This window comes from Diadema antillarum, unplaced genomic scaffold (genome assembly GCF_040938485.1).
Source record: "Diadema antillarum isolate AM-2024a unplaced genomic scaffold, OU_Dant_1.0 scf00000084, whole genome shotgun sequence".
Lineage (NCBI taxonomy): Eukaryota > Metazoa > Echinodermata > Echinoidea > Diadematoida > Diadematidae > Diadema > Diadema antillarum.
Genome location: NW_027270973.1, coordinates 369,583 through 391,746, shown reverse-complemented (window position 1 = coordinate 391,746; position 22,164 = coordinate 369,583). Strand labels below are relative to the sequence as shown.

Below are 22,164 nucleotides of genomic sequence, written 5' to 3'. Positions count from 1 at the left end.
TCATGTAAAATGCTAGACAGAAAACACATACATTTCGGAGATGGGTATGCACGTTCCTCGATTGATAACACGTAACTAGAATATAGAATAAGCTTATTTCAACTCTTGGAGATGTTACAGATCAAGACAATATTGTATACTATTGATTGCAATGGCGTATGTCTGGTCCGATTTTATTCTGCAAGAAGAAAGAAAGTAAAAAAGGAGTTATATATATTTGCCATGCCTACGATGCCACAGCATAATAATCAAAATCTTTTTGATTAATAAGTAGGAATGTATATAGAAAATACATAGTACCATATGAAAAGTGTAGTTGTACATAATATTATGAAAGCGTCAGTAGTGTCATACAAGTGTTGATGATCATATGTATTGTAATCAAAGAAGGCGACCCACTTCCAATTCAATCAGGTATTGGTCGGTGCTGTTTGCGACACACATCACCACAAAACAGTTGGAATAAAATTCTTGACAGCGCCTTTTATTCAAAATGCAGCAACGCTATGTCTGAATACACTGGAGCAGTAGCATGAAGGGAATATGTGGTATGCTTATAGTAAAGTGAAGTACATTTTTAAACAAAAATACTGCTGTTTCGAACATAAGACACAACGACAGGCACAAAGGGTTGAATACTGAAGTATAGAGCACAGGTTATTTACAGTAAGCTTATACTGAACGGAAAGATTCTCATTTATGCAAGTACAGCAATGGAGGAAAGACATATATTACAGGAATTCCTTTGATCATTTTATCTGTGATTACATTCTTATAATCATAACAATATTCTTTAAAATCAAAACTTTGGTGAAGGATGATAGGATATCAGGGCCCCCAGATATTATGAACAATAATTCTGAGTATTTTACTCAAGAACTTCATGCAATAGGTAACTGATTTGTTTTCTTTTCTTACATGCATTTCAATTCTATTTTCAACCTCAATTTACAGTTTTCCATAATTTCTCAATTTACGAAAATATTTGTAAAAGTCTAATAAATTCAAACATGATGCTACATGGAAAAGAAATACATAACCATCGGATATTTTCTGAAGTACCGCTATTCTGCGTGTAAAACAAAACAAAAACAAATCAAATCAAAACACCACTGAAAGACCTCTTCAAATTCATCATTCGTGTCCTAGTTTGGCGTCAGCGGCTGAGTGGTGGGGTATACATTTGCCAACATCCCTTCATCAGATCGTCAGTGACAAGCAGACCACGTCTTTATTTTCAAAAGCTAAAATGGCGTCTGGTGATCGGCGTCATTGATCACCACTCCTGTAAGCGAAGGAAGACAGAAACATGAAACATGATATTTATTCTAAGTGAATGCCGAACCAAGAAGACGACGATTCATTAATATTCGAAAGTCTCCTCTCCCTTGCCAATTATCCTGTTGGCTCTTTCTCAATCTGATCACATTCCAGCTTCCTCTCTTTCAGATAACGTCATTACACCTCTAGATCTCTGAAGATAATTCTAATTTCAGCGGAAGTCAGGGATGGCACATCCGACGCCAAAACTTCTAATTAAGAACCTATACCACTACAACTGAATACTAAAAACGATAATTCGGGCCACACTTTGAATTTCGAGATCAGGTGCACGTGTCCGTCAAGAAGACGACGAATCGTTAATATTCGGAAGTCTCCTCTCTCTTACCAATAATTATCCTGTTGGATCTTTCTCTTTCTCTCATCCCAGCTTCTTCTCTTTTACTGAATACTGAAAACGATCATTCGGGTCAAACTTTGTATTTCGAGATCAGGAGCCCGTGTCCTTATGATTGTTAGTTTAAGATTACCTCACAGAGACTCTATGCTTTTGCCATGATGGACTGTCTATTTAATCATCATCATTGAATTACTTTCATTGTTGGCTTGAGATGGCCACTTACCACCATTATCCAGGCCCAGCTTCTCCTTGCGAATATCACTGCCAACATCAACAGACTCCACCGACTCATCGTCGCTGTCTTCATCACCAGAGAAGATGGCCACAAGTTTGAAGGCGATGTAGAACAAGAGGATGGAGGTGGCGTCCACGGTGATGCCAATGAGGAGAGCAGGTGTGTGGTAGCTTGGGCGTGGCAGGAGGGTGTAGCAGCAGCTCCAGGCCACCAGGAAGCAGATGCTAAGGAGGCTGGTGTAGACAAGGGTACGGCGCTCTTTCTTGGTCGCACTGTCCTGGCTGCCTCCGGCAGAGAAGAAAGACAGGACGAAAGTGAGGAAGACGAGGATGTAGACGTAGACCATGGAGAGGACGGTGGAGGAGTTGCTATGGTTACAGGCGATGCCAGCATATGCAGAACAGCCGAGACCATCAACTTCAAACATTTCAACCCCACTTGCAGGATTGAGGATGAGCCATTCGGTGACCAGAACGACCTCCGTGATCAAAAGAGTGAAGAAGAGGAGAATCTGAACCGGCTGGGCGGTGAAGGTAGAGTTGCTGAACTTCTTACACACGTTGCTGCAAGCGACAGCTTTGGTTGCCAGGGCCGCATAGACGACGGCATAGGAGAAGCTGGTCATCCAGCGTTGCATACCACAGGAAGACTCTCCAGGAACCACCATGTACCACATGTTGTTCAGGTACATGAGGATGACCCCGAGGGCTACCATGCACATCAGGAAAGGGTTGGCTCTCTTGATCTGGGAAGACTTGCGATGACTGACGAAGATGGGGATACTGGCCAAGGCCACAAGTCCTCCGACAGCAGCCACGATCAGCACCACGACTACCCAGGCCTCAGCGCCTTGATTCCACGACCAGCTGCTTGGACGTTGCACATCGATAACCGGACATGAGGTGGGATCCTCCACCCGGGTCTCGCACACCGCCGGTGCTGCGATGGGTCTGTCCGCATCAGGGTTGTAGAGATAAATCCTACGGTCATCCGTGGTCAGTTGTCCACTCACATACTCGCCGATCTGAGGAGACGACCAAAGAATGGAAATGATTCAATGTCTTTCATACATTTGCTTACCGAAGCAAATGCATTCAACCTAGCTTTCAGCTTCTCTGAACAAACCATGTGTCGTCCAGTCTAAGCCCAGAGAAATTTCTAATACTTAATTGGTATCATATATGAGATTTCGATTCATGGAAGAATTGCCATTCATGAAAAACCATTGCCACGTGTGGGGTATTCTTATCATAGTCGGTCGTTTTTGTTTTTTTTTGTGTCTGAACACGTAGGTTGTTGGGGTTTTTTTCGAAGGGATGTACTTTCAATGCTTTCAGAGCACAAAACTCACATTCTGGCTTTGTCGACTATAAGAAAAAAAATACAGAGAACGTGAGGAAAACAAAGAACTACCGCGACAGGATCGAAATATTCAAGATGAGGCTCAATGGACAAAAACTCTCAGTCTAAATCTTGAGGTTCTGATTCAAGTTCGTTGTCAGCAGCAGAAGCAACCGTACGCAAGGCATTTTATTCTGTGTGGCTTCTTTTTTTCGGAGGGAAGTCAATGTCATTGGTCTTCTGAGAGTTGCTCACTCAGTTGCAAATGTGACCCCGTACTCAGTTGCGACGTTTATATTAAGAAATAACTGCATTAAATTGAAATAAAATTAATGAAGAGCGCGCTCAAACTAAACACAAACTCAAACTCAAACTTATGCAAAGATCTAGTTATCCTAAAATGCATTATGAAGGAGTGCAAAAAAGTTATCTTACCGGGACAAAACTGCCTGTGATCCCGTCACCTTGGAAGTTGATGATGGAATATTCGGCGGGTCCCTGGCGATTCTCGAACCAGAACGGACGGCCGCCGGCGCCGGCCTCGACGTAAGCACTCTTGATGGCGTAGAGGATGTGGTGATAGTGAAGGTCGTAGAACTCGGAGCAGAGAGGAGCGGTCTCATTGATGGGCTTCAAAACGTAGGCGGCGCGCTTGTACTCGTGCTCAACGTACTCACCTGATGAGATAATGGGGGGGGGGGGGGAGGGAGGGAAGGGAGGGGTGGTCATCAGTTTTTTGATTTACACGGCCAAGAGGGAACATGATGTATGATTCAACGTCAATCATGGTATGATTATTATTGTGTTTTTCTCTGCTTACAAGAAAATCTTTGTCCGAATTCGGTTCACTTTCCAACAGCTCATCTAGCTCATCTCAAGTAAGACCATTTCTGAAAATGATTCTGTAGGCTACTTTACCACAAAATGGAGTGCCTATAACTCACACCTGTAATTGAAGCAAGAACATAGCCTTGTACTACTGGTATCATCTTCATCTTCGTCATGATAATCAATTAAAAGAAACAACCGAAAGTATAGCTTAATTTGTACATTACGGACATAATACAAGACGGAAGAAATTATTCTTTGCCACTTTTGATAATTCAATACTGTGATTCTTCCCTTTTACCACCCATCTTCTCCCCTACCACTCATTCTTTGTTTTTGTTTTTATTCTACATTCTCTAAAAGTAAGACTCACTCAGTGAAGAAAACTATTATTCTTTTACATTATTGTCATGATAGTAACACTGAAAAAATTACCATCATAGACAAATTTTTAGAAAATGGCTGGTTGTCTTTTTTCTGATACTTTCATTTTGACGACTTAGAGATTATTTCAAAGTCTATTTTCTTTGTCTAATTTAAAAGTCTATAAGATCTGTCGTGATGTTTAAGCTCTTTTGGGATTTGAAAGAAGAAGGCAGTCTTACCATTTCCGCACGTGATCTGAATCTTGTTATGCAACGCCTGTGCCAACACGTGTACGGCGTTGATCAGCGTGGCGGTGTAGGCGGGTAGACGCCCCTGCTTGCCGAGGTCAACGTCCTTGATGCACTGCGAGGACGAACAGCCTTCAGCCAACTCGTCCACGACGTAGTTACGCAGCCAATGGTTGTGGTCCATCTCCTTTTCCAGATCTATGAAGGTCAAGGGTAATAAAAAGAGCGATATTTCTTAACTCCGTTTTTTTTCTAATAGAAATGAAATGATCAGAAGAATAGATTTCAATCCATTTAAAATGTGTCTTTTTTTTTACTTTGCGCTAATTAAAGCGGGGTTACCTCATACTTTCAGAATGTATACAACTTCATACGTAATAACCAATTTCAACATTATTTGAATCTCCACGATGTGCGTTTTCGTTCGAGAGGTGATTAGCTTGTCATCTTTTTCTAAAATTATATGCGTATAAACATGGCTGCAATTTAACAATCGCTGCACTCTGACCAATTTTTAAATCAATTTTCAGAACAACATTGCATTTAGATGTAAAAGTCATACATTTTTCTTAAAATGTTGAGATACATTTTAGCAATATTCGTAGTGATTTTTTTCCCACCTAAGTTGGAGAGATGGTTCTTCAGCGGCTGAAGGTCCACGATGTAGTTTGTGATAACGATGGCACCGCGAGCAATATCCTCCAGACCCTGGGTCACGTCCACCTCTGGGTCGGTGAACCACTTGTCCGATCCAACCCACGTGATCTTGTCTACTGAAGTGGGTCCCGCCTTGGGCAAGGTCTTTTCGGCGGTGAGGAGGGCACGCGCGTCACCACCTTAGGTAGGAAACAAAACTTGAGCGGTTGAGGCGCCTTTTCTAATTGCTACGCCAAAGTTACTGTAATTTCTTTAGTTCCATATACCACCTGCAATGGTTTCGATTAATCTTGGATGATTTTCTCTTTTTTTCATAAGGGAAAAAAAAAACCTTCATGGCCTCTGAGATGGACATTATTTTCCATAATCATACAAAAATTATAATTTTCTTGTACATTTTCTCTTGAATTTGCCTCTTTGACATACTACTAGAGTACATTATCAGACCTGTTTTAATGAATGGAGATAAAGGGCAAAACTAGCAAAACGTTGGGATGGTGTGCATTATGCAGTCATTAGATTCATTTCAAATTACGACCACTTGAAGACTAAATACGATGAGTGGAAAGGTCAATTCCTTAGGACAAAATGAAGACAAAAGTTGTGATACTGTATAGAAAATTAAACACTAAAGATTCTACGACATGTGCGAGTGGGCACACATTTCACAGGCGATCATACGTGAGTCTCGTCGACCCTTCTTTCTCGTAAGAGTAGTAGGCCTATGTATACACCCAACGTAGTCCTTCAGTTTAAATACAACATTTCCACCTTGCCCTGCCACTGCAATGTAAGTACTTTTGTAACGCCACAAACCATGTTTTGCGCCGGGGTCAAGAGAGACAATGGAGTTAAATCATTTTATTACAGAAGCCGAGGACCGAGCGGGATCCGAACTCGGGATCTCCGTTTAAACGTCTAGAGCCTTTTTGTTTTTGTTTTTGGTACCACAGTGCTCCCACTTCAGCTCTTCCACTTATTAGATAACCTAGTAGCACTCACTCTCAACAAAGGCGACGACGACTGAGATGTTGTAGTTCCTGATCGTGGTGACGATGTCGTCATGGATAGCCTGCGGTGAGTCCAGGTCGATGCCAATGCTCTCGCGGACACAGATGCCGTTGGCGACGGCGGCCTCGTTGAACGTTGTGTTTCCTGGTATAAGGTGATGCCACAAACATCATTACAAAAGCGAAGTTTATCTTCCTACGTTTTCACTGAAATAATAATATATTAGAGACAATAGTCCACACGATTAGTATGCCACGTCTTCGTTTGCAAATCAAGCTCTCATCGTTGAAAATAGTTTGTGTCAGTAAAAAGGTAATGACTGATTTACAAAAACCCATTCAACCAATCGATATTACAGCAATCCCCATCAGTAACTTAAAAAACAAACAAACAATGTGGCACTGGATATGGAGTGAAAAAAAACACAACTAAACGGATATAAACAACTGTTCATTTACTTCTAACGTTGTGTCAAAGTTTATCCCCAGAAGGAATATCTTTAAGGGACTGATAAGTTGTGATCTTAAAAGATCCAGTCAGTGGCATTATTTTTTTTTTCAAGAAAAGCAGCTTGTGCTTGATATTAGGGACATAATCCTCGGAAAAGGACATCATAGGTTTAATCACTCTAAAACTTGCAAATGTATGGCCAGAAAAGCAGCACGTTATCATAACTGGAGTTACCTGCATGACCGTAGTAGGAGTGGGAATACACAAAAAGGACGTGGCGCCATCCCATATGGACGAGGACATCGACCACTGCCCTGGCCTCCTGGTCGTACGACGGGGCGGTGCTGACCAGCGACGATGCCGGGTATGGTCCTTCGTCGCTGAAGACCGACGGACTGGCGGGCGTGAAGCCAATCTAGACAGGAAAGTTTGCCATGTGAAAAGGAGTTTTGTTTTGTTTTGTTTTGTTTTTCAGTGGTGTAGTATGCAAAGTTCTAATCGAAGTGCCAAGTAATTTTTATCTCGGGGTCGGTGTGTTTAAGAGTCTAAGAACGACCCAGGACATCATAAAGGGATATGGACGCAGTATACTAGTCTTACAGGTCGCCATTTCGACAATCATGACAGAATTAAGAGAAACTCACAGAGACAGGACAAAAACAGAAAAAGGAATTCACCGCGTCAATAATCACTCTTGATCAAATGATATCCATACCGTAGGTATTTTGAAGGGAGATGTGACGTCACTGGCCACGTGACCTTGCAGGTACTCCCTGACTGGACCGAGGACACCAATCATGGGACCAGTCTCGGGCAGGTCGAGGGTGGTGGAACCCATGACCGCAGTCAGCTGACGGGCAGCGACGAGGAACTGACCGCAAGAATCGATGACCGTTAGGCCCAGCTTGATGCCAGGGAGAATTTTGCTGTTGTTGTTGATTTGATCCAGTGCGTATTTGATGATCTGGAATTCAATGAAGGAATTCATAGTTGATGTCTTTACATCTTCCTTTGAGTCGAAATTAATCAAGACAAATTGTTTTACACTCAAATAAATCACAGGTTGAGACATATCGCATTATGTCATTTGGAAATTGTAATGATTTGCCGTTGTTTTTAAACGCAGGGACACACTTGCTGCAAGATGTACAATGCAAATATGTTATGGTTCGGCCGAGTCATTTGGATTTACTTTCGGTGGCGATACTCTCAAAGTAAGTTCATACAAGCTGCCGTGTGACCAACGACTAAAGTTCATTCCAAATGAGAAACATCATAATCATTATTCATTATTTTCCTTCTTTATTTTCGTAACAGACATGACAGAAAACATAATCGTTTAAATTTTCTGATAAATTATTTGTTGTTGTTTAACACAAGGAGTTGGACAGTGTGTACAGCAAGTTTAGTATAGTTTTGTTGTTGTTGATGATGCTTTGTATTATATTGTTTTGGTTCTGGTTTTTGTTTGTTTGTTTGTGTTTGCTTGTTTGTTTGTGTTTGTTTGTTCTTTACCGATCGGCACTCAGAGCACACAAGCAACAAAGGATTTTACAGCTCACCTGGATAGCCATGGTTTCCGTGTAGCGCGTGGCCCCACAGGTCAAATTGGCAGGAGCACCCTCCTCGCTCAACCAGAGCACAGCGGGAATGTCAAAGTCACCGGGAATGCGCATGTAGGTTGCCCCGAGATTCTCAGGAGTCTCACACTCGGCGCACAGCCCTCGGCACGTTGACTCCTTGCCGGCACCGACGGAGTACCGGTTGTCGAGGATAACCAGCCCATTCGCATCATATTTTGCCACCTGGTAAGTATTAAAAATTTTGATTCTTGATTTGTACAATTATAATTGCGTGCTTTCTGTCTGCAATTTTCAATTTCATTCACTCAAGATATGTCATTAATGGATTGTGTTTTAAACAACCGGATTTATGATACATAAACAAACTGAAACACACATCAAGAAGATGTCATTAAAGACAATCTAAGAACCATTCACTAAGTATATTGATAATGAGGAGGTTGTAACCATAATTTATCTATACACATGACAATGCTATAAAGTTGGTGAAGTTAACGTTACAAGTGCACCTTCATAAATGGCAAATTTGGGTTTGATAAACCACAAACTCGGTGTATTGCAATGATTTAGATATACTTACTAAGAGCGATTCGTGTGATCAGGTGTATACTCTAGGCCCTATACATAATATTATTATAGATATTATATATATATATATATATATATATATATGTATCCTATCATAACAATCTTGACCTCGTTTTGATATAATAAAGTCACCTATATACTGCTTCCTGGAAATCACGAGCACCATTATGAATATAATGGTAGACAGCTTTGAGAATGAAGTGAACCAGGACTCTTTAATGGTTATCACTCACAGGGTTGTTAGTGAGAGCACTGGTGAGCGCCACAAAGTTCAGAGCTACGGGGCCGTCCCCTTCCGCGTCGAACTCAACCTCCTGCATACTACCTGACACGCTCATGAAGTTCACTTCGCGGATGTAGCGCGTCCACTCGCTGGGCGTCGTGTCCAGCAGCGCCTGACAGATACCGCTGCGCGCCGCACCCGTGCTGACACACTTGTCACGTTGGAGGGCGGACAGGGCTTGCGCGTACACGTGCACAGAGTTGATTACTCCCTCCGTGCTTGGAATCTCGTCACGTGACAAGGATTCCATTCCTGTAAGGATGCCAATAGGACATGAAATCACTTCAGTATCGCTAATCACGGGAAACATTTTTGAACAACAAGAAAAAATGGCGCCGACATTGAACACATTCGTTTTGTCATCCAAGGGTATATTGATTTCAAAACGGAATGTTCTCTGTATTATAAACTTCTTTGATAATGCACAGCTGTGACTAAATTTCCTAGAAGCTACTAAAGGAAGACATTACTGTTTTGGTGATCCTACAATTCCTATTGAAGGTCTGTGCTTATCACGTTCTTCCTCACATTCTATAACAGATCTTGATACTGTTCGCAATTCATCCGCTGTAATTTCACGTCTTTTGCTATTCAGGTGCATAAACTTTGACAAATACTCCTTCCTTGGCATAATAAATATTTACGATAGGCCTATAGACAGAAATACCTTCCATACCATCAAATTGTTTGTGCGATTTGTTCATACATCAATCTCCGTCATGCCTCCAGAGAATGGCAGTAGGAAGCTAATCACATAGCAGGCGGTAACCTCTATCTTACAAATACAGTAGCATGATGAATACTAATTCACTTCGTTATTTCTCTTGCGCTAATGTAACACGAGGATCAAACATTTGGTGTCATGATAACACATCTTTTAATAGTTGTGGAGCTTATCAGGGCAATTACCCCCGAGGACAATTACCCCCGGATAAATACTTTTTAGTGATATGGTCAGAGTATATAAACACAAGGGTTAGGGTTAGGTTTAGGTTAGAGTTTGGGGTAGGGTAAGGATTAGGTTCAGGATTAGGATTAGGGCTAGGGTCAGGGGAAGGGTCCGGGGTAATTGTCCAGGGGGTAATTGCCCTAGACCCGTTGTGGAGACCCACCTGTGCAAGGAGTGGAATAGCGCTGTGGTAATCCTGAGTACGACAGCTGGCATTCGAATTTCTTCATCCAGTATTCATAGAACCAGGTGTTTTCCACTGAGTCACTAAACAGGTCCTCCTGCATCACCGCACTGGGGGTCAACGCCGCAAAGTAGTTGGTGAAGTCTTCGACGGGGGTGGTAACCCTGGCAAGAGTGATGGAATCTGTAAGACCAACGAGAACGAGGATTTGAGTTTAGTGGGCATTATCTTTCTCTCGGGAACAAAAAAACAACAAAAAACAACAACAATCAAGATGGACCAATCATCTTTCCTCCTCAAGGTGAACAGTCAACGAACTTGACTTTGATTCTATAGTATAGTGAAAGTTTGTTGAAGATTTGCTATTGAACCAATATGGAGCTAAATAGGGATGAAAGTGATGATTTCTCCGCACATCGTCAAATGATAAAATTCTTAAAAGCAGAAAAAACAATATCTATGAGTGTGTTTTCACAAAAGATGATAATAAGAAAATATGAATATATACAGTGCACACATTCAAAAGATACATTTTATACATCAATAATACATTGAAGTGTGAAGGAAAGGAAAGATAAAGTTCGGGACGGTGAATACCAGGTATTATACAGTATAACAAAATATCAAAGGAATCTACGTCACAAAGAAACTAAACTAAAAAGTCAAGCCTAAGAAATATTATGTGAACGGAACAATGGATTATGAATCACTTTATAGTCTTGGAGTGTGATGCTTTCTACCTAAGATATGAACAAACAGTTCAAGGTTCAGAATGTGCATGTAACACTGGACAAGTGACTTGTATTCCGGGACAATGCTTTCTACCTAAGATGTGAACTCATCTTTAGTAGTAAACATAGTAGGTACAGATATTCATGAAGGTGGAAAGATGAACGTTTCTGAGGGGCCCTTGTCTATAGGAGGACACAGGAAGTCCAGGTCCAGGACTAGGTCTTTACCTCAACATCCAAGGACAGGGCCACAGAGTTGTTCGTATAGTTCCCTGAGTCCGCCTTTCCTAATGACTGACCATTGCATTTTAAAGGGGCATTCCGGACGATTTTCATAATTTCACATCATGCAGTACATAAATCGACAGCTCCATATATAGATTCGTGGAATTTATTGTGGTCCTTGAGCAGAAAAACCAATGAATTTAAAATCTTAAACAAATTACACTGAACGGTGTTGATGACATCAGAGCCTCATATATTTCAGAAATGTAGCAGTGTAATTCCGTTACAATACCACATGCTCAACAAGTTTACCTGTGAAAAATCTATGCATGCCTTCTTCTTTTGTTCTGCTTCCTTGAGCCCCAACTCATACATTCTTATGGTGAGGCTGCCATGTCATCATCCTTGTTCATTGCAATTTGTTATAAATTTTGAAAACATTCTCATTCCTCATCCCAATCACTATAAATTCTGAAACTCTGTACTCAGTTTAACTAATTTATAGTTGCTCAAATGTAAAAGTCTGAAAATCATCCGGAGGTCCCCTTTAAGTTACCCAGGCTCCCCTTTAAGCCCTCATCGTACTTACCGACATGGACATTCCTGTCCCAGCTGTCAAGGTACATGGTATCCTCGGTGAAGACGTGCACGACCTGCATGTACTCTCCGGGCAGCTCGCGCCGCTCGAGGGCGCTGAAGAAGAATTGGGTCTCGTAGTAGTCGGCGAAGTTGACGACGACGTCCGCCGAAGCCTTGGCTAGGAGGCGGTCGACGACACCGTTGTAGTCGGTGGTTGGTTGGAAGGTGATAGTCTGTGCGACGCAGACTGATTATCTCGCTTGATGTCTATCGAGTCATGAATGATGCATTGACAACTGTAATATTTATACACTTTACAGCAAAGAAATCTTTCAGATATGAATTTTGAATATGATCGAACAAATATCTATAAAATAACATAAAGGAAGTATCTTTTCTTTAAATCGAACCAACAAGATTTCTATCCACGTTGCAACACAATCGACATGGGGAAGTGAATCCACTTCAAAATGTTGCTCCACATTAAGGGGCAATTTCAAACAAGAAAAAGAAATAACATAAAAATGAGCTGAGCACTAAATAGTGCACAGTGATTGAAAGGCGTACCTCCCGTGCTCGTTCGATGAAAACCGCAGCCGTGTCATTATAGATTCCATCATTGGACTGCACAACCTGGACGTATGTCAAACCATGCTCCTGCAGAAATTCCAGGACGGCCGTCACCATGCTACAGCTGGGTGCCACCATGCAGAGAGAAGTAGGGGTACTGCGTCTTGTCGCTTAGAGTCGGGAGGCGGGCGGAATCGCTGATTTGGGGCACGCCGAGTGGCTGTGTGCATAAACATAAATGTGACAATGTCATACTAAGAACGTCTACATCCTATAATTGGGCATTTTCTCCTACTTCATCACAACATACTTGCATCATTCCAGAAAAAATTGACAATTTGGGCTATCACGAGCTCCTCATGGTTTTTATAACAGAATAAAGTGAAATCACATAGCACTCGTAATAGTTCCATGTCACATAATTCATTGTATTGCCTAAAAAACAGCAAACGAAAAAAAAAATGGCGTTGCGCGGCCAGTGATCTGCGAAATGAGTTGATGCATAGGATCTGACAGTGTTTTTGTCCATGAATAGAAAGAGTTAATTTTATGCCCATTTCCAAGATATCTCACGTCCCTGATGTCATATTCATTTATAAATCGAGCTGAATGTGACAGGAAGATGTATTTCATACTTTTAAATTTGTCCATGACATATCTATGTTAACGTTTCTGATGGCTTCTTTCTTTGACTGAGCACTGCGTACATTTTGCTCATCAACGGCAACAAAAGTCGGTGACAATATCATTAAATCGCAACAAAAAAAGCATGAAAATTTACGCAGAAGAGAATTCTCTGAAACTGATATTCTCTGTCAAAGTAATAAAAAGGAGATCCACAAGTCCACACCTGCAACACTTCATCAATTTCCATCGTCTCCTCTTCTCCCGCGTAGCTAATCACACCAGCAATGTAGTAATCCTCGTCACCATGGTAACGCCCAAACGCCTTGCCTGGCTGCCGCTCGAAGCGCTGCACGATGTCGTATGCAGCAGCCGATGCCTGCTGGACCGAGGAGCACGTCTCACCTAGAACGGGTTTCAGCTGATGAGTAGAAGGATGAAAACTGTAGTTTTTTTGTAGTTTTTTTTTTTTCACTCAATACGAACAAATTGTACACTTCATTTATGGAGAAGGTAACATAAAACCTGCATTCATCATGTTCATATCAAAACCTAAATTATTGAAGATATTCGCTTCTCTCTTTCACTTCTCTCTTTCACTTCTCTCTCTTTCTTTCGTCCTCTTTTCCCTTCTCTCTCTCTCTCTCTCTCACGATGAAAATGGGGAGAAATTTTAAATCATCAACATGCAACACTCTGCAACGTAGTCCTTTATTTTTCCCTCATGTTCTTTCAATAACACAGCTCCTTGACTTGCTTTCAATATTTCCCACGATGATTAAGCTTCAAATCTGCAAAGTGTTTTAAACAAAATGATCGAATCTATTCAAACTGACATGACTGAATTGAATTTACTTTAATAATTATTGACCATAATCGGAGCCTAATTCGCAGGAACCTTACCTGAATTCCAGGTAGGATGGACGAGTCTCTGTTGACCTTGTCCAAGGCCCACATCATGGCCTGAGAGTGGACAAACCCGGAATGACCGCTAAAGGTTGAGCAACCTGTCCAATCAAACCATAAAACCAAAGCGGCATTAGACAAAATGTCCATGCGTATTACCAACCAACGACTTCTTGCTTATATCTCCTTCTCTTTCTCTCTATCTCTTTCTACTTCTTGTTGTAGAGGGACGGGTGAGAGACATACATGTACCTCTTCTCTTCCCCGCCATGATACCGAATCGAGATTGCCTCTCTGTTTAACCACAGTCCTTCTCTTACTATATTGAAATAACTTCCAATCGCACGATGTCTAAGCGTCTGAAGGAAATAAAAGGCTCATCAACCACAATGGTCCTTTTTGATAGGGGCCTTTGAGCTCTCACTAACCTGGGTCATGGATCGGGAAGATACCAGCAATCTTGAAGACGTCATAGCGGTCGTACACCACCGGACAGGAACCAGTGGTACAGACGGAGGGAGGGGGGCTGTTGGACCGGATTCCACCTTGAAGGAAGAACTCAAAGTTGTTCGTCTGAATGTTCAGTGATCCGCTTCCAGCCCAGCTTCCCACCTACGAAACACACAGACGGACGAACAGAAATAAACAAACACATACACACACACACACATACACACACAGAGAGAGAGAGAGAGAGAGAGAGAGAGAGAAAGAGAGAGAGAGACGCGCACAGAAACACGAAATAGGAAAACATTGAAGGTCATTTTGAGACCAAAGTGGGTTTTTTATCGATGTTTATACAAAGCTAATTTGACTAGTATGGTTACGAAGTTTATCTAACAAGCGTAGTGACTAGGGCCCCGTCTTATGAAGACTTGTGATTGATTAAAATCAATCGCAACTTTACGATTGAATGTAAATCCATCTTATTAAAAAGTTATGATTGAAATTAAGACAGAGAACTGCAATCAATCAATCACAGGTTGCGATTGATTGCAGCTTTCAAGAGATTTGTGATTGATTGATATCTATCACAAGTTTTATAAGACAGGGCCCAGGAGTATAATGAGGCAGTTTCGTAGAATATGAAATAGGAAAATAGGCATATCAGCGGGAGATGACAAGATGAATAAAGATTCAAAAAGCCTGTCACTGATTATGTAATATGATCATTTCTTCTGTACGTTCACCAACTAACTAGCGTGTGGCCGTTATGGAGCCAAAATACAATTGGGCTACTTCGCATGCCATGGTTTTTTACTCTCTATCAAATTTGGCGATAATACTAATGAGTCCGTCTTACCATCTGCGTCTTAAAGGCAGCACCCATAGACTTGTACTGCCTGATCTCGTAGGCCGGTGCTACTGGGTTTCCGTGCTCGTCGAATGCGATGCGCCTCCCCGTTACGCCGGTGAAGTCCGCCGTCCGCACATACTGCTCCAGGAATTCCGCAGGATCAAGGGCCTTCATGGCGCGACACACACCCATGGTGGTGGGGCCGCACAGGTCCGCATGTGCGCGGACGAGGGCATCTACGTAGACATGGGCTGCATCGATCATGGCAGGAACATAGGGGTTGCCATTTCCGGCAAGGCTATTGGCAGCCAAGTAAGCCTAAAATCAGAGAAAAGTAAACATCACTACAAATGTGTAAAATGAAAACTTCATTGTACAGCAGCGACGTTACAATGACGACCGTGAATCCAAATAAGAATGCATGTATCTACTTTCATTTTCTTTTTCTTGACTGATCGTAGTATGATGTATCCCTGTGGCATTTGCTTCCACTTCTTTTGGTAAAAGGAGGTTAACAATGATGAAATTATGCAGAAAAACTGTAAAAGCACAACCTTCTTTGAGACAGTAATACGTTGAGGATTTCACATCGAAGCCAGGGCAGTGTTATCATGGCCACCTTGGAAGCACTGTTTGTTTCAGTTCCTCCTACCCTACCTGGAACTGAGGGTTGTTGTATTCTCCAGGGCCAATCGTTATCAGACCCTTGGCCGCCATGTTCAGGGCTGCACCTGCGAGCTGAGAGTCCATCGTCTCTGCTACGTAGTCACTGCCTACAAACTGGAGATCGAGCGCTGCCCCACCAGCGGACTGGACGGCAGTCAGAAGACCGACGGTCTGGGCAGGAGACGCCCAGACTACGACCGCTGGAGACATGGAAGAAAGAACCACAAACGTGAACTTTTCGACATTCAAGAGGAGTCCTTCCGATTTTCAAGCGTATTGTAAATATTCTTAGTCAACATAGTAGGCATCCTAACTGTCTTCATTATTGCCTTCTCAAATATTCATCCACCCAAATTCACCCATCTATCCATCTATCTGTCATAAATAATAAGGTCTTATTTACCCAGGGTAGTCTCTTCAGTGTTGCCACTGCTCTACCAGAGGGCCCTGTCATGATTATTACCCCAGCGTTGCCAGGTACCCATTTATACACCTGGGTCGAGAGGGACATTGCGGGTCGCAACATCTTGTGCAAGGACGTATGCACTGGACGGGAATCGAACTCAGGTCCTCCGATTGGGATTCGGGAGTCGTATCCACTATGCCACAGCGCCCCCCCCTCCCCACATTTATTTCTTTATCTTTCAGTGTCTTCCGTCCAAATTCTCATCAAGCCACGAGAGATGCCATCTCCTGGGACATTTCATATTCTGTGAAAGTAAATTATCGTTGTTGACTCAAATTCCCCTCCTGTTGGTATCTGCTTCCTTCATCTAAGCCGTCTCAACCAAGAGAGGGGCACAACTGAAAGATGAAAGGTGCTTAAACCAGTGTTTAGGTGACTTAGGCCCTTCTTTTCCTAAAGAGAGGACAGCTTTTATGACGTCATGGCCTACCTTTGGCATCGCTGTTTCCCACAAGCTGGGCGATGATGGCGTCGTAGTCTGCACCAGCCTTGGGCACTGTGATTAACGATGCGACCTCCACCTGTCCCCTGGCAGCGTCCAGGAACGCACCGGCTCCACCTTCGCCATAGCTCCCCTCGCTGTGGAGAACCTGCACGTACGTCCATCCCAGCTCTGCCAAGAGTTCCACCATGACCTTTAAGACGGAGATGATGAGCCAAGCATTATAGATACAGCATCACTCCGAGTGCAAAGAACCTCTCGTTGAGGCAAAAACGCCTTTCATTCAATACCCGAAAGTAGGATGAGTCTCAACTCTAGTCATAATTGCCCTAATCCATTTACCATGCAGGCCTTCGATTCTTTCAGATACATTTTATTTACACATGGATAGTCAATGTGGAGAATGTCTCTCAAAGCATTCTGTAGTTGTCGTGGTACTTTCTTGTCAATTTTCTACTTCGACCACTAACGTCGATAGTGTAATAGAAATTTATTGTTGCTTATCATACAATTTAAAGCAGTGGCGGATCCAGAGGGGGCGCCACCAGCGCACGCCCCCCCCCCTTTATTTTTCGTTAAAAACAAAAGAAAAAAAATGAAATGAAACCCGGAAGTGGCACCAGAAATATAAGTTGCGCCCTCCCCCCCCCCTTTTACAGAATTCCTGGATCCGCCCCTGATTTCAAGATATCACAAAGACTGCGCATCATACTTACACTTGCCTGATAGGAGGCAATTCCACTTTGTTCGGTTTTTAAGATCCGGTCTCGGTATCATAAACAAGAAATTACCTGAGCCTGTACATTGTCTGATGGAATGGTGCGGAGGAACGATCCGTCCATTTCGGCGTCAGTCAGGGACGGGGCACTTGCCGCATGGCTGATCAGCGGCACTCCGATGGCAGAGAGCACCGGTGCCACCGCTTCCGCTTCACCGCTTGTAAAAGGCCCAATCAAACCTGCCAAGTATACGGTCACATTTCGAGTATTCGAAGTACAGCTCTATAGTTTTCAAATCTGATTTAAGACACAAATATTTTCATTCGGTTACACTTACGGCGTCAATCCCCATGTCTCAGTCAGCATTTTTGTAATGCGGCTTCCTTTTTATCATAACAGACTTTAGCAAGATGATAAAATGATTCGGCAATACATGCCTCTAATGCATTGGTCTCAGGTGAGCCTGACCTAAATAAGAATTATCATCTTTTATCATTTCTATGTTATTCGTTAGGGTTGACAAATAAAATTGATGAAGGGGCGGGGCTTATATCTCGCTGCGCTGCTCCTTCATTGTAATACCAGCGTGCTCTGGAAACGGTGGGGTACGTGCGGAAGCTTAGAAGTACACCATCTTCTGAGTCATCCGATGCATGCCATGCGTTGCTGTGAGCTTCTATGTATTGTGATATATTGTGGCCACAGTGTCATACACAGTGACTATAAACACATATTAATTCAGATCTCTGTCTTTGGTGACGACTTCAACGAATTTAAGCCCAAAATTACTCTCACACTTACATACTTTATACTGTATAAACAGCAGAATTAGATAACAAAAGCGGTCGTTGGTTTGTTTGATTTCTTTTTATGTACAATCTACTCACCTGGTCGAAACACACTGTCCAAGCAGGGCGTGAGATGGTCACTCACATTGACCGCTGTAACGATTTGCGATGCATAGTAGGTGGCATCGCGGACCGCTCGCTCGGGAATTCCGCAAGACTCGTAGCGTTCCAAACCTATGTTTTGTAAATTTCAAATCGACGATGAATACTATACATGTGCAGAAGAAGCAACAGTACCATTAGTTATCATATTCTTTTATGGCAAGTAAAGAAAAGAGATGGGTCAATGTTTTCTATACCATACTGACAGTGGCAAGCAATAATGAAAGTTGTAGAATAGGACATAAGTTAGCTTGTATAATGTGCATTTTTAAACAGGTGTTATGTACAGTGATGTATGTCGAATTTGCTCCAGACATGCCAGATAAGCCATTAGCATGCACGGACTTAAAAACAATCCAAAACAAAATCTTGTTGACCGAAGAGCCCCTAATTTTTATTCATTTATTTATTTTTCTTTTCTTTTCTTTTTCTTTTTTTTTGGGGGGGGGGGCATGTTTTGCTCACCGATCTGAAATTTCGGAGTCATTATTCCCGACGGCAGGGCGGCGAGAGCCATTTTCGCTGCTTCGTAGAGTTCTTGATCGGTTTCGGGTCCTTCACACCTCTCCTCGTCGCTTGACTTCCCGTAGAAGTCCTGCATGACGCCGATGACGACCTCAGCGCCGGTTGTCTGAAACTCCTCGGCCACCAATCCCTCACACTGGGCCAGCGCGATGGGCGCAGACAGCGCGCACAGGACGGCGACAAGAATTAGGCGCCTCATCTTCGTGCCTGGAATATGGATGGTATTATGAGACAAGAATGATCAGAATGGGTACAAAGCAAACTATAGGCAGTCCGGCGGATGGACAGTCGTCTGGGAGTGTAACTGCAATTTCTTCACGTACATATTTCAAGGACCAGCATCGTCGTCTGTTGGGGTCAATCTCGAATTATACTTGGTAGTCATGGCGTTTAACCGACACCCACGCGTTGTGGACGGGATCATATATTTTTTTCTTTTGCTGACTGACCCGTGTTATTGGTGGACATCAAAGGACGGACATCGCATAATACTGTACTCCTGCGTGTGGTATGGTTCACGGCCGAGGGAACAATAAACTCGAATTCCTTTTATTTCCATGTTTACATATAAATGTTAAGAAAGAGAAAAAAATCCACAAGTTCATCGGCTGTTGTCGTGGCTGTCGAAAATCGGTATAGCAGCTTGCATTGGAGGATCAAAGAGTAAATGAAAAAGCAGAAAGACAACGTTTTTCCCGTGTCTTGTCGAGTGTGTGTTTGTTTGTATTTGACCCAGATACTATGTTAATCAGTGTGTATTCGAAATAAATCCCTCTTTTCATTATTATCATAATAGGAAGTAGTAGTAGTAGCAGTAGTAGTAGTAGCAGCAGTAGAAGCAGTATTTAGTAGAAGTATAGTAGCAGTCGTAGTCACTGGTAGTAGTATACAAGTATAGCAGCAGCGCAGGAATGGTACTATTTCCCATCGTCATCTCATATCAGCAACTTCGCTCGAAAATATTATCTATCATTTCTTGATTTTAGATGGGGTTTTCTGATATTTGAGATACATCTACCGTGGATTTTTTTGATGTTTTTTATTTTAGTAATTATTATTATTATTGTTATGATAATAATAATAATAATAATGATAATGGTAATAATAATGATAATAATAATAATAATAATAATAACTATTATTATTATTATTATTATTATTATTATTATTGTTATTAGTTTTATCATTATTATTATTATCATTATTATCATTATTATTATCATCATCATCGCCGTCGTCGTCGTCATCATCATCATCATCATCATCATTTTGCAGGTACACACCCGCCACGCAAATGGCGAAGAATGGACGCATTTGACAATATTGGAGACTCTCTGACATTATAACGGCGGGAAAATGTCTTCAGAAAAAGGAGATTACAGGAAAGTTTCTTGTCAGAGTTCCTCTAAAGTTTGACACTTTTCCCCTTATGTTGAAGAGCGTCCTCACACAAATTTAGGTTGCAATTATCTTCTGTTATAAAAAGTAACGCCTTGCTCCATGAGTTCCATTATACTAATTGTCATTCTTACGTTTTGACGGAAGAAGACTTTGTTACTGTTATTGTAATGCGTTTATTTTTTATATCTGTTTTGACAGGGTTACAACAAGACTATGGGGCATAGAAAAATGTCGTCCTGCTTCGCACATGTTACATGTCTGCGCGTGCGCATCTGCAGATTACTGCTTGCATTATTTAACTTAAATACAAAATTCTGCACAGAATGGTGATTTTTATTAGCACAATTCATAGTCAGAACAAACTCAATCCAGTTTTCTTCTACAAAATTCCGACTTTTCTCTCTCTCCACTAACGAAAGCAGTAAGAACAACAACAAGAAGTAAAACAAAAAGTTCTTGAAATCTTTTCGTTCTCCAATCTCTTATAAGCGTTCGCAGATTCTGCAGATATAATATGGCTGTGTACTCTTGAGGCTGTAAAGTATAAAGAGTAGGTATACCATAAATGCCATATCAGCACGCACTGTAACCTCAACCCCCCTCTCTCTCTCTCTGTTCCCAAGAGTAGTTGTTGTAGGGTTCTTGCAACACATTTCATAGCTTTCGTTTTACAGTTTTTGATGGTTCGATATGCGCATGAAATACCATTTCATTTGTTTGCTTTTACTGATGCGTTACAACCAACTTGAACATGTTGTAGGATTCGCACTAAGAGTTTGATCCGTGCCCAACTTGGGGTGTGACGTTATATCAGCTGAGATTTTTCCACAAAATTACAGCGTGTTAAGGAAAGATAGAAATAGACATGGTGGTGGTGTACTTATTGCTCATAAGCAAGAGATATGTGTAACGCATCGCCAAGATTTAGAAACAAATTGTGAAATACTCTGGTGTGAAATGTCTTCTCCAAATAAGAAATCGTTGTTTTTAGGTGTATTCTACAGACCACCAAATAGTTGTATGATCAATATGTATGAATTAGAAAAATCTCTGTCACATATAACCGAAAATGGTAAGAGAAATAAGCAAATTATTCTGACAGGAGATTTTAATCTCCCACAGTTAAAGTGGTCAGACGGGTTTGTTACTGATTTGGACAATTCTCAGTTGACTGATCAAATGTTACATATAATAGAAATGAATTCTTTTTATCAACACATCTCGGAACCAACCAGAATTACAATAACATCTAGTAATACACTAGATTTGTTATTTTCAACTGATCCAACTATGATAAGTGATGTGAAAATTATTTCAGGTATAAGTGATCATGATGCTATTGTTTTTAAGATTCTTTGTAACACACAGATAATGAATCAGAATCGTAGGATGATTTATCTTTACTCAAGAGCTAACTTTGATTCTTATAGAAATGATCTGTTACAATCGCAAATGCACGGTAAATCATGTAATGACATTGAGTCCGATTGGAAAATATGGAAGAGTAGTCTACTAGATGCAGTTGAGAAAAATATACCTAAACGCAATGTAACTATTGGTTCTTACGTACCATGGATTGATAAAGAAGTGAAGAAAATACTTAAAAAACGTAAGAAGTTATATGATATTGCTAAAACAACGAACGCTAAGAATGACCGT

General features: G+C 41.6%; 1 pseudogene; it reads right to left on the bottom strand.

Annotated features, from left to right (window-relative positions):
* Window positions 1-1,244: 1,244 nt before the first annotated feature.
* On the bottom strand, window positions 1,245-19,303 carry LOC139717865 (uncharacterized; annotated as a pseudogene).
* Window positions 19,304-22,164: the final 2,861 nt, after the last annotated feature.